Source organism: Balaenoptera physalus, assembly GCF_965194825.1.
Source record: "Balaenoptera physalus genome assembly, chromosome: 10".
In the NCBI taxonomy this organism is placed as follows: Eukaryota; Metazoa; Chordata; class Mammalia; order Artiodactyla; family Balaenopteridae; genus Balaenoptera; species Balaenoptera physalus.
Window position 1 is genome coordinate 71288490 of NC_138889.1, and position 13139 is coordinate 71301628.

Sequence of the window (13139 nt, forward strand, 5' to 3'; positions counted from 1 at the left end):
CCAATGATAGATGAATGGATAAAGAAGATGTGGTACATATATACAATGGAATATTACTCAGCCATAAAAAGGAACGAAATTGGGTCATTTGTAGAGATGTGGATGGACCTAGAGTCTGTCATACAGAGCGAAGTAAGTCAGAAAGAGAAAAACAAATATCGTGGGCTTCCCTGGTGGTGCAGTGGTTGAGAATCTGCCTGCCAATGCAGGGGACACGGGTTCAAGCCCTGGTCTGGGAAGATCCCACATGCCGCGGAGCAACTGAGCCCGTGAGCCACAATTGCTGAGCCTGCGCGTCTGGAGCCTGTGCTCCGCAACAGGAGATGCCACGATAGTGAGAGGCCCACGCACCGCGATGAAGAGTGGCCCCCGCTCGCCACAACTAGAGAAAGCCCTCGCACAGAAACGAAGACCCAGCACAGCCAAAATTGAATAAATAAATAAATAAAATTAAAAAAAAAGCAAAACAAAACAAATATCGTATATTAACGCATATATGTGGAACCTAGAAAAATGGTACAGATGAACCTATTTCTAGGTCAGGAATAGAGACACAGACGTAGAGAACAGACATGTGGACACAGAGGGGAAGGGGAGGGTGGGACGAATTGGGAGATTAAGATTGACATATATACACTACCATGTGTAAAATAGATAGCTAGTGGGTACCTGCTATAAAACACATGAAGCTCAGCTTGGTGCTCTGTGATGACCCAGATGGGTGGGATGGGGGTGCGGTGGGAGGGAGGTCCAAGAGGCAGGGGATAGATGTATACATATAGCTGATTCACTTCTTGTACAGCAGAAACTAACACAACATTGTAAAGCAATTATACTCCAATGAAAAAAAAAGAAGTCAAACACTATATTATGGGAGTTATTAGAGTTCATTAGAGTTTATAGATGGGCTACCTAATCTCATTTGAATTATAATACCAGAAATCAAGTTGCTGTCATTTTTAGGTACCTACTAGACCTGAATGTAAATTCCACTCACCTTAGATAAATTTGGGTAGGCTCCATGTTTTTATTAGTCATTCATTTACAGACCATCACCAGTGATGGAGCATATGGGTAGGGCAAACTCACTACTGAGCAGTCATGGAGGGAATCAATGGGGGTGGAGGGGTAGAGAAGTGGGCCTCGGCCTTGGGTACGTTTTATGGCTGTTAAATTCCAGACTCACTGGTCTTTCCCTAGTGGGAATGGTTACTTCTCAGACTGACATAAGTTCCTGGGCCTCTGCTGATAAAATAGAAACACTACTTATTGATCATTGATTATTCAATGGAAGAGCAAGGTCAGAAACATTAAGCACAGACATTTAAAAAAATGTATACAAGAATTCATCAGTTTCTCTCTCTCTCTCTTTTTTTTTTGTGCACAGATCCAGTAATCCAAGGTGAAGATTGAAGGAATCAGGAGGAAGATGTATTCTTAGGACACTGTTACATATTTCAAGACAAAAGTGATTACTAAATATATTTCCCAGATATCAAACCACATAAGTTAAGAGCCTCATTTCACTGATAGCATTCCTAGCCTCAGGCCATCTTCATAATTTTTACATTTTCTTTAATTTAATGAAAACTGCCCTGGTTAAAAAAACAAGATCTCCATAATTATGCTCTCAGTTATGGCTGAGGGAAGAGGAGGGGTCTAATTATAGACATTTCCCATGGGGAAGAATGTGGACGAGGCTTTAATCCCAGCTCCTCACCCTCTTGTCTGTGATCTCCAGCAAGTTCCTGCTCCACTCCATGAATGGGGGTTAAAAGAGGCACCATGTCATGGTATGAGTGTTAGCCAGCCATCATTTACTCAGCAGATATTTACTGAGCACCTACTCTGAGGTTCCAAATCCTCAGGACAGTTCTAGATTATTGGGATACATCAGTGAAGAAAACATACAAAGATTCCTGCTTTTGTGGAGTGTACATGGTGCAGGGTATGATGGTAAACAATAAGCATAATTAATAAGTAAATTATATAGAAGATGATAAGTGCTAGAAAAAATGAAAATACAACAGGGCAAAAGGGATGTGGGAGGGCAGCATGGGGCCGTGCAGTTCCCAGTGTTAAATAGGGCGGTATGGGTAGGCCTTGTTGAGAAGGTGAGATTTAAGCCAAGACTTGAAGATGGTAAAGGAATTACCTAAGAGAATGGCTAGGAGAAGACCCTCACAGGCAGAGGGAACAGCCGGTGCAAATGTCCCAAGGTGGAAAGTTTCCTGGCACATTTGAGGGTAAAGGAGGCCAGTATATCTAGAAAAGAGTAAAAAAAAAAAAAAAGGAGTTGGGAGTAGTGGGGGTCTGGGGTATCAGAGAATTGTGTTAAGACCTTGTAGGTTGTTGTAAGGACTTAGGCTTTTACTCTGTGCAAAGTGGGGAACCACTGCAGGATTTTGAATACTAATTCTGAGCATAGGAGATTTCCTGTCTACTGTGTTGAAAGTACATCTTTAGGAAGCAAGGGAAACTGGGTTGGAGTAAAAGGGGTGAGAGATGATGGTGACCCAGAAATAACAGGACGTGGTGAGAAATGGTGGAATTCTAGATGAATTTTGTAGGCAGGGCAAGCTTGATTTCCTGATGGATTCGATGGGGAACATGAGTGTGTTTGTGGAGGAGGTATCAGTTTGGATATGTTTAATCTGAAATACCTGTTAGACATCAAAGTAGGGATGTCAAGAGGCAGTTGGGTATGACTTTGGAGGTTGTGAAGGGAGTGTGGAATAGAGATATAAATTTGAGAGTCATCAGAAACCCATTAAAATATGTAGCAAGTTAATTATTGATAATAATTGTTTTAAAATTTTTAAAAATTTTTTATTTCTTTATTTTTAATTTTTTTACAGTAGGTTCTTGTTGGTTATCTATTTTAAACACAGCAGTGTGTACATGTCCATCCCAAACTCTCAGTCTATCCCTCCCCCCACCCTTCCCCCTGGTAACAATAAGTTTGTTCTCTAAGTCTGTGAGTCTGTTTTTGTTTTATAAATAAGTTCATTTGTATCATTTTTTTTAGAGCCTTCATATAAGAGATATCATATGATATTTGTCTTTCTCTTCCTGACTTACTTCACTTAGTATGATAATCTCCAGGTCCATCCATGTTGCTGCAAATGGCATTATTTCATTCTTTTTAATGGCTGAATAATATTCCATTGTATATATGTACGATATCTTCTTTATCCATTCCTCTGTTGATGGACATTTAGGTTGCTTCCATGTCTTGGCTATTGTAAACTGCACTGCAATGAACATTGTGGTGCATGTATCCTTTCGAACCAGGTCTCTGGATATATACCCAGGAGTGGGATTGCTGGATCATATGGTAATTCTATTTTTGGTTTTTTAAGGAACCTCCATACTCTTCTCCATAGTGACTGCACCAATTTACCTTCCGGCCAACAGTGTAGAAGGCTTCCCTTTTCTCCACACCATCATTATTTTGTTGTCATTACATTTTTCCCTTTGTATCCCCATTCCCATGACAGAAAAAAAAAAAAAAGGGAAGCCAGGCTTTTTCTTCCTTTTGTCTCAAGGGGAGTTTGTTTGGTGATGGAAAGAATCCAGTGCATGAAGGAAAAGCCCTTTCTTTGCTTTTGTCTTCCAAAGCTTAGAGTTTCTGAAAAGGGCCTCCCAGGGAGGTGTGTGCAGCAGGTAGGTAGTCTGAGTAAAGTTCATCCTCCTTGTGACAGTTCAGGAAACCCGAGACTTCCTCAGTCAGCATATGACGTTCTTCTAACCTCAGGGATTAATTCAGGGGTGGCCCAATCTGCCAGAAGCTTAAGACATTTGCGAGGGATTCTAAGATATCCATGCAGACTCTCCTCTTAGACAGTGTGGTGTATGGTTGTTGGACCTGGAACTGATACAGCCATTTTACCCCATGGGAGAAGTAAGCTTAAGGACTAAGATGTCATATGGAAAGGGCATAATAAAAAAAAATAGCAGAAATGGGACATATTAATTATCTATTACTATATAACAAATTTTCCCAAAACTAAATGGTTTAAAACAACAAACAGTTATTAGTTCATATGGTCTTGTTGGATGAGGAATTTGGAAATGGCTTAACTGGGTGGTCCTGGTTCTTAGGGTCTTTCATGAAGTTACAGTGTAGATGTCAGATAGGGCTGCACTCATCTGAAGGCTTGTCTGGGGCTGGAGGAGCTTTTCTAAGATGGCCCTTTCACATAGACGGCAGGTTTGTGATGGCTGTAGGTAGAACCCTCTCCACAGAGCTGCCTAAATGTCCTCACGACATGGTAGCTGACTTCTCCCAGAGTTAAGTGACCCAAGAGAGAACAAGAAGGAAACTGCAGTGCCTTTCATGGTCTAGTTTCAAAAGTTGCACACCATAACTTTTGCCACATTCTATCCATTAGAAGCAAGCCACTGAGTCCAGCCCACACTTAACAGGAGGGGAATCAAACTTCATTTTTTCAAAAGAGAAGCATCAAGGAATTTGTAGACATTATTTTAAAACCACCCCACATGGTGTTAGAGCTCTTATATAACCCCGCCTGAAGCCTTTCCTACGAGTAAGTAAGCCAATAACTTTCCTTTAGTTGTAAAGCCAATTTGAGTTGAGTTTTCTAATACTTGTGGCTGAAAGCATTCTAATGGATGTAGAAGGCTATAAGTTGAAGTAGCTGATTCAGGAGAGGATAAAAGTTTCAAAACGGGGAGGGAGATTGTTTCTTATGAGGTGATACGTTCTCAAAGAGATAAGGGGAAATGGCAGCTCCTAGGGAGACTGGATCTTCTACACTGGGGCTCCCAGCCTCCACAAGGATCCATGGGCCCTGGCACCGCACTAATCATGTCTTTTATTTTCTGTAGTCTGATACTTTGACATCTGGGGCCCTGCTCACTCTGCAGGGACTGCCCCTCCCATGGTTAGTTTCCTAGAGATAGTGAACAAGTCACCCATGAGAACACTTTTCACATACAAACCAATCAATCCAGAGCCCACACACCAACCACCTCCTTTATGGGGCTCTCACACTTTGGGCCACTATCCACCTGTGCTAATCATCTAGGGCCAGGTCTCAGACAACTAGGGACAGCCTCTATGCTCCAGACCCTGTGGAAATTATTCAAACTTGCCAATCTTAAACCTGCTCACCATGCCTCACCTGTCCTTCCCAAGGAAACTATAATAAAGGCTCTTGCACACAGTTCGCCCCTCTCCCTCTGCCTCCTGACCAAACTTGGTGTTTCCCTGCGTGGCCCCTGCATGCCTCTTGGGAACTGTGAGTAACAATGTATATTTTCAATGGCAATCGTCTCCTGATCTTTTGACCTTACTCTACCTCAAATTTTCTATTAATACTATTTCTATATTTTAAATCAGGGACACAATCCATGGAACTTCCCACCTTCAAGGGACCATGTGGATGAAGATGAGAGGTATATCAGCTGTGACCAGTATTGTCCCTTTCTCAGCATTCTGCACTATGTAAGACCCTAAGGGAAAGTAGGGGGCAGGGACCGGCTAGTTGAGGTAGAGTCAGATTTAATATAGTTTTAAGAAAATGTTAGGAAAATAAATAACATGATGCTTCTTTACCTGAGTGCACTGAGTACAAATTAATGTCTGCTACATATAAATTTTGTTTTTTGAACAATCTGTGATAAGCTTAATTAGCAGTTATTTCTATTCATTTGTTGGTTTAAATTTTCAAAGTAATTTACAAAGATTTATTTTTAAAAATCTCCAGCCTCTACCATCTCCCCCATTTGACCTCATGATACATTTAAACACTAGGATGTGTGAAAGCATTTGGTAACAATTTTTGTTACACAGATGGTGCACGCCTCACCTCATCTACAAAATTTGCCAAGTACTTTGTCTTATTATTTCAAAAATATTGTGCAATTATTTTTGTAAATTTGATCATGAGTTCACTTCACTGGGCATTTCAATTTGACCTTTCTGCCAACCTACTGATTTTTCTCAATTCTGAGTCTCAACCATCTCTATCTAGTAGGTGAAAGGCTTTCATTTATTTATTTGGATCTATTTATTTCTTCCTAGATAGGAAGGTGATTCTCCTTCTTAGAAGCTTCTTTCAACAAACTTTGCCTAAGACTGTTATGCCCGGAAATATTTTCTCCTTTGTAGTCATGCTAATACCTTCCTTGTAGTGTCTGTCTCAGGCCCTTTCTCTATCTGCGTGCCTATCGTCAAGCTTTCCCATCATTGTCCTCAATAAATGATTGTACATTCTTCATCACTGATGACATGGAAGCTGACTAATATGAGGGAGTTCCCTCAGTCACACTCAGGTTCCAAATTCTCTGTACCTCTGTGTTAAATTCTTTCATTCTCCTACAAATGTCAGAGCAAAGCATTGTAGGAATGTACTCTTAAGCTAAACCATTCCTTTTGGCTCCTTGAGAAAAGGGGCTCCTATGTTCATCATCTCTCATGCATCCATACATCTAGCCAGTCTAATGACCAAAATTAATTATTGAGCATCTGCTATTTTGGGGAATCAGAGATGCTTAAGACACTGACCTTGTCATTAACAACTTGAAAAGAAGATTAACCAATTAGCAAACCAACAATTACAAAAGTGTGTACAAAAATACTACCTAGATACACAGAGGTGATGATGACTTAATGTGGTATAGGGTAGTGTTTCAGTTTTCTATTGCTACAAGCCACTCCCAAATTTAGTGGCTTAAAACAACAATAATTTATGATTTCTCATGATTCTATAATCTAGCTTGGCTTAGCTGGGAAACTGTCCTGCGTTATGTGTTGTCTGCTGGGGCAGAAAGTCCATGATGGCTTCTTCACTTGTATGTCTGCTTATTTATCTGGGTTGAATGGGTGCTGGCCAAGCATCTCTCACCCTCCATGTGGCATCTCTATCTGGCTTGCTTGGACTTCCTCACAGCATGGCTCTCTCACGGTAGTCAGCCTTTTTTTCATCAGATAGCTTCTAAGAGAGAGGACATGAAAGCTCCTAGTTGTCTTAAGGCCTGGGTTTGAAAGCCCTAGAATGTCACTTTCACTACATTCTATTGTCAAAACAGATCATAAGTTCAGACCAGATTCAATGGGAGGAAACAAAGTTCATTTCTTAATGAGTGAAGCGCCATGCATGTACACAGAGGGAAGGCATTTACAGCAGCCATCTTTGGAGATTACCAAGGAGAAAAGGTCAGGGAAAGCATTGTAAAGAAGTGATTGAATTGGCCCAGGAAAAATTATCCAAGCATAAACTCACTTATTCTTTTGGCCCCTATGAATAAGGACTTCCTGTCCTCACTAACTCTTACCACTCCCCACCCCATTGCCCAGAGAATCAAGCATGATTCACATCGGGCGTAAAGATAAGCCTTGGAGAAGAGTATTTGAAATGTGATAAAGAGTCTATTGGCCATACTAGTCCTTTCTTTTGATTAGCTTGACCCACAGTTTTTCTCTCCATGTTCCTGGCATTTCTTTTTTTCCTCTTGTGACATACCCCAGTCAATACCAAACTTGTCAATAACCTAGAGAAGAGGTATGCCTCGCCGAAGGAAAGTAGTGGTGAGAGAAGGGTTCCTGTGGGCTCAGGGAGAATGATGAACACTTGGCCTCTTTTGGTCCCCCCTGGAGAGGAAACCGGAGAGAATACAGGATATACTAGGAACCCAATTTATATGAGGGACCATAAAATGGTGCTTGTTGAAGGAGCCAGACTGAAAGTTGGGCGGAAAGTGATGTGGCCATTGCTGGTGAGGCCTGCCAGCTCTCTGGGGCCAGGAATTTCCTGCTGCCTTTATGGAAATGTGGACTCTGGAAACCTGGCAATGTCTGTTCCTATGGGACTAGGAGCTCATTTCTGTAGCCTTAAAAACTCTGGAAATCATGCTATTTCTGTGCAGTTTGCATTTGGGGAATTACTTCTTTACTGTTCTCTCTCTGGATTTAGTGAAGTTTCCTTGGCATTTCCGTCTTTCTCAACTGTACTAAGTGAAGCTATGGGTAGAGGTTTAAGCCCATACTTGGGCCAGAACCATAAAGCTGTACTTCTCCCCTCCCCCCACCTCTCATGGTCTGTATGGCAGCAGCAGCAGGAAAAGCAGGGGGAGTGCTTTCAAGTGGGAGATCAGAGACTTTGGTGGGGCTCTCTGGCCGGCTGCCTTTACTTTGCCAGAGTCCCCTCCTCCTCTTCTCAAAATGGGAGGTTCTGTGTTTTACATTCATTTCTTTATAGGAGACGGTTGCTAAAGTCCAGGTAGACATGGAGGGTCTGAACTAAGCTAGTGTGTTGGGGAGAAGTGGCCAGGCATCTCTGCCCATGCCTACTCTCCATCTCACACAGACACAGACACACACACACACACACACACACACTTGGACACCCCTGCCTGGCCGATGCAGCTCAGTTTCTGCTTTGTGTGCACAGCAGCTTGTTTTCCCATCCTGTTGGATCCCTGCACTTTTTCAGGGCACTGACAGCTCTGCCTGACGGTAACCCTCTGCCTGGGAGCTGCCTTCTTTCATTATCACCATCTATAACAGCCACTCAAGTCAGATGGGGGGCATGTCTGGGAACACATTGCAACTTCAAAATCCAGATGCCACCACATCCAGTCTAAAGACAGATGGGATGACAGTTTGTTGCCCCTAATGAAACAGAGGTTAACTTGGAAATTAAGAGCATGAACTATGAGCTCCACAGCCCTCCTCCCTGTCAGGGGTCCGAGCAGGTCAGGACATCACTGTTGCCCTTGGAATAGGTTGTTCAGAAAGGAGATAGGACCAAGCTGACTCCCCCTATCTAGGGGGTCCAAATTTTTTTTTTTAAGGATTTTTTTGATGTGGACCATTTTTAAAGTCTTTATTGAATTTGTTACAGTATTGCTTCTGTTTTATGTTTTGGTTTTTGGCCACGAGGCATGTGGGATCTTAGTTCCCTGACCAGGTATTGAACCTGCACCCCCTGCATTGGAAGGTGAAGTCTTAACAACTGGACTGCCAGGGAAGTCCCGGGGGTCCAAATGTTTTTTTGTTTTTGTGTTTGTTTTTTCCCCAGATGTGTTTTGAGAACTAAACATTTCTGAGAAATTTTGGTATCAAGCCGGGAAAAAAGAATCACCGTAACCGTAAGAGGTTGAAATTAATATGCCCATTTTACAGAGGCACAGGGTGATGCAGACGCTGGTCCACGCTGACACAGCCAACAGTGGCAGAAATTTGAATCCCAAACTCTTTGGCCCTGGATGGCCTCCGCTCCCTGATTAGAAGGGATGAACTACCGGGAGCTCTAGGCTTGGCCTTTCCGCTGCTCTGCCCCAGGCTGCTTTCTCAGGCCTGGCCGGCTCCCCGCTCTCTCCTTTTCCTTTTCCGACAACAAACCCCAGAGACTTGGCCGCTTTTCTCTCCTCTGGAGCTTCATCACTGCCTCCCCCTGGCCTTCTCTTCCCAGTCTCAGCCGCACAGTGGGCTGCAGCGTATCCAATTCCCTGCTTCCTCCCCGCTGTCAAAGACAAACACACCTTTTGTGTTTAAAGGATCTCGCTGCAGGTCTCAACAGCGATGCAGAACGGCAGTTATAGAAATAAGAGCTCTGCAGCATCTTTATAGTCCTGGTCTCGGGTCCAGTGTCCCTGACTCCCTCTTGAGGTGGGTAAGGAAAGCCTTGGTGACCTTTAAACATCCATTTTTATTTCAGAAAGTGGAGCTCACTATCGCCCCTCTCTTCCCACTGTCCCCCCGCTTAGGGATGAATGCAGGGGTGCTTCTTTCTTTTAGAAAACTTCTCCCTGGTCAAAAGACTCCAGCCAGGCTGGGCATTTCTTGCCTCACCTGGGCAGTTTGCCTCTCTGGAGCCTTCCAGACTGGGAATCACTCAATTTCCTGGCTTCTGCCATTCCCAGCTTGTCCTCCTGGGGACGCTGTCTCATTGTGTCTTGGCCCCAATCCTTTGAGGCCAGGAGGACCCTGGCTAAGTGAATGGGGAGCTGCTTCTGAGACCAGGACACTGGTCTCAGAAGGCATCACAGGACACCGAAGACTGAAGAAGTACGACGCATCGGCCTGGTCACTCACCAAGAGACCACACATTTTCTCAGAATTTAAAGTATTCAATTTCTTATTGCCTAAGAAAAATCTCATAAGGGAATCAGTCATGAACAAAGAAGGGGAATGCTGTAAATTTCTTTTTCTTTTTTTCAGTGGAGAGACAATACAATTAGGTTGGAATAGAATAGGTGATTGTCTCACCAGGTGATTCTTAGGGGAAAGCAGAGATGGTGTAGCTTGAAAATAATCTAGTATCAGCCACAGCTGTGGAGTGGGAGGGAAAGTCAGCATTCTCAGCGGGCAGTGAAAGTCGGTTATTCATTACCACCAAAGACCTGACGGTACACTGAACACACAACATTATATTTATGCTACATAAAATAATGTGATACAATCTTTATGACCCAACTTAATCCAGTAGAGGATATCGGTTTAATAAAGACAAGGACACTAGAATTAAAATTATCTATAGATCTACATAACAAAAGACTAGTAAAAAGGGGAAGTACACTAATTTGACAGGAAATAGATATCATTGTCATAAAATTTGTAAAATGGAGAGAAAGTGCCTCACTCTGAATTTGTGTGAGTTAAGTTGACAGGTGCTGAGATCTGTAAGAGGAAAAAAGCGAAAACCACAAGGTCTTTTCTGAATTCCCAGGCCAAGCACACGTTCTGTTCATTTATTCATTCCTCTGACAGCAAAATGGAGTATCTGCTGTGAAAAACTTTAACGTTTTAACAACCATCCAACAAACAAGCAAACTTTCCTACAATCGTGTAAGAATTTTCAAAGTTGAATTTCACTCTGTGTGGGTACCTTGCTTACCTTCTGGATATCCATGGCAACTGGCTGGAAATGGCTAATACAAATATAGAAAAATCAGCACTAGCTGCTCTCCAGACCCATGGAGAGCTGTGGTCTCAGAGCTCTGTGTGATTTCACCGAAGAAAAATGCGTGTGACGTGTGGGTGGATTTCAATTTTATGTCCACCCATCAAGTGTTTATGAAACTTCCCCTGAGAATCCCTGGTCCCTGCTCTCAAAGAGTTCACAGCCCATAGGGGATGTAAGTTACTCAGATGTGTGGGCTTTTGTTTTTTTTAATTGAAGTATCTTGATTTACAATGTTGTATTAGTTTCTGCTGTATAGCAAAGTGAATCAGTTTTACATATATCCACTCCTTTTTAGATTCTTTTCCCACATAGGCCATTACAGAGTATTGAGTAGAGTTCCCTGTGCTGTACAGTAGGTCCTTATTAGTTATCTATTTTATATATAGTAGTGTGTATATGTCAATCCCAATCTCCCAATCTATCCCTTCCCCCACCTTACCCCCTGGTAACCATAAGTTTGTTTTCTACATCTGTGACTCTATTTCTGTTTTGTGTGGCCTTTCTTTTATGGGTTGGGGTTGAGAGTAAATCCTAAAGGTTTTTCTTACCCACGTTCCTAGTTCCAAGTTTGTGGTGGCGTCAGCCTCTCAAGTCTCTTTTTCTTTTATCCATCAGTCAACTCCCTTGAACTACCCAGCCAGAACCCCACTCTGGATTAATCCAACCATTGGCTTCCTTTACCCCTTAGGGTTACAGAGGTGGATTTTGGGGATGTCAAGCATCTAACCCCTGTCAGCCGATTTTCAAGTCCTGAGCTCTTTTCTCCCTAGAGTGGCATCCAGTCTCTGCCCCTCAGAACTCCAGGGCTTCCCTGAGGCGCTTCAGGGAGTATTGCAGGGAGGGAGAAGAAAGAAGGGAAGCTGGGTCAGGCCCCCTCCCCTGCTACAATCTGGTTAGCTCCACCTGCATATATTTTATGTATAAACTACACAGACACTATCAAATTCGTATGAGCCTCAGCAAGGATGGGGGCTGAGAAGCAACCACTGGATTTGACCATTAGGGAATCTTTAGTGGTTTGTGTGGTTAATTTTATGGGTCAACTTGACCGGGCTACAGGGTGCCCAGATATTCAATTAAATGTTATTCTGGGTGTATCTGTGAGGGTGTTTCTGGATGATGTTAACACTTGAATTGGTAGAGTAAAGCTAATTGCCCTCCCCGATGTGGGTGGGCGTCACCCAGCTCACTGACAACCTGAACAGAACGAAAAGGAGAGGAAGGAGGAGCTCAGTCTCTGCCTGTGTGCTGAGCTGGGATATCAGTCTTCTCCTGCCCCAGGACAGGGACCTTCACCCTCGGCTCCCCTGGTTCTCAGTCCTTCAGACTCAGACTGGAGCTGCACCCCTGGCTTTCCTGGATCTCCAGCTTGCAGATGGCAGGTCATGGGAACTCAGCTTCCATAATCACGTGAGTCAATTCCTTATAACAATTTTCTTTTTCTCCATCTATAGTCTACTGATTTTGTTGCCCAAGAGTATCTTGACTGATACATGGCTTTAGATCAGTTTCAGAGGAGTGGCGGGGGCAGAGCCAGGCTGAAATGAGTTGCTGGAAGGTGAGGAAGTGAAGGTGGTAAATGTAAAAGTATTTTTTCTAGAATGGATGTAAGGAAGTAGCTTGAGCACGGGGGGACAAGGTATAAGATTTAGGGGGCACTTCCTTTGAAAATTCGTGAGTTTGAGAGCAGAGAGGAAGCTGCCCACAAGTTGGGAAGGAGACAATGAAAGTGTGTGTGGGCAGGGCAACTGGTGACACATGGTTCTGGGTAAGTGGGTGGGGAAGGAGCCAAGAGTGCTGCCTAGATGTGTGAACTCAGATGAGTTACTTGCCATCTTGAAGCTCCATGCCTTTGTTTGTAAACTGGACATACAAGCCTTACTGGCTTGTAAAGATTAAAGGAGACAGAGTGTGTGAAAGCAGATACATAGGGCCTGGCACACAGCAGATAGTCACCTCTTCCTTCTCTCCTTTTTCCCTCAGCTTCCTGACACCACTGTCCCCCATCTCCTGGTTTCTACATCTCTGTCTGCACCTGTGGTTGCAGTCCAGTAGATCAGGGTTTAGACCATGGCTGTACCATGTACTGACTTTAGGGCAGTTATCCAATCTACCTAAGCCTTGGTATTGACATCTATTAACCGGGAATAATATTTTTACTTTAGGGTTACTTGTGAAGGTTAAACGAGACAATATATATATAAA

The 13139-nt window shown here is 43.2% G+C and overlaps 1 long non-coding RNA gene across 1 annotated transcript; it reads left to right on the forward strand.

Moving 5' to 3' along the window:
• The first annotated feature begins 474 nt into the window (after positions 1 to 474).
• LOC309667518 lies at positions 475 to 5585 on the forward strand. The gene is made up of 2 exons (XR_014267797.1): positions 475 to 5264; positions 5366 to 5585. It is a non-coding gene; the product is annotated as an uncharacterized lncRNA (long non-coding RNA).
• The last annotated feature ends 7554 nt before the right edge of the window (positions 5586 to 13139 follow it).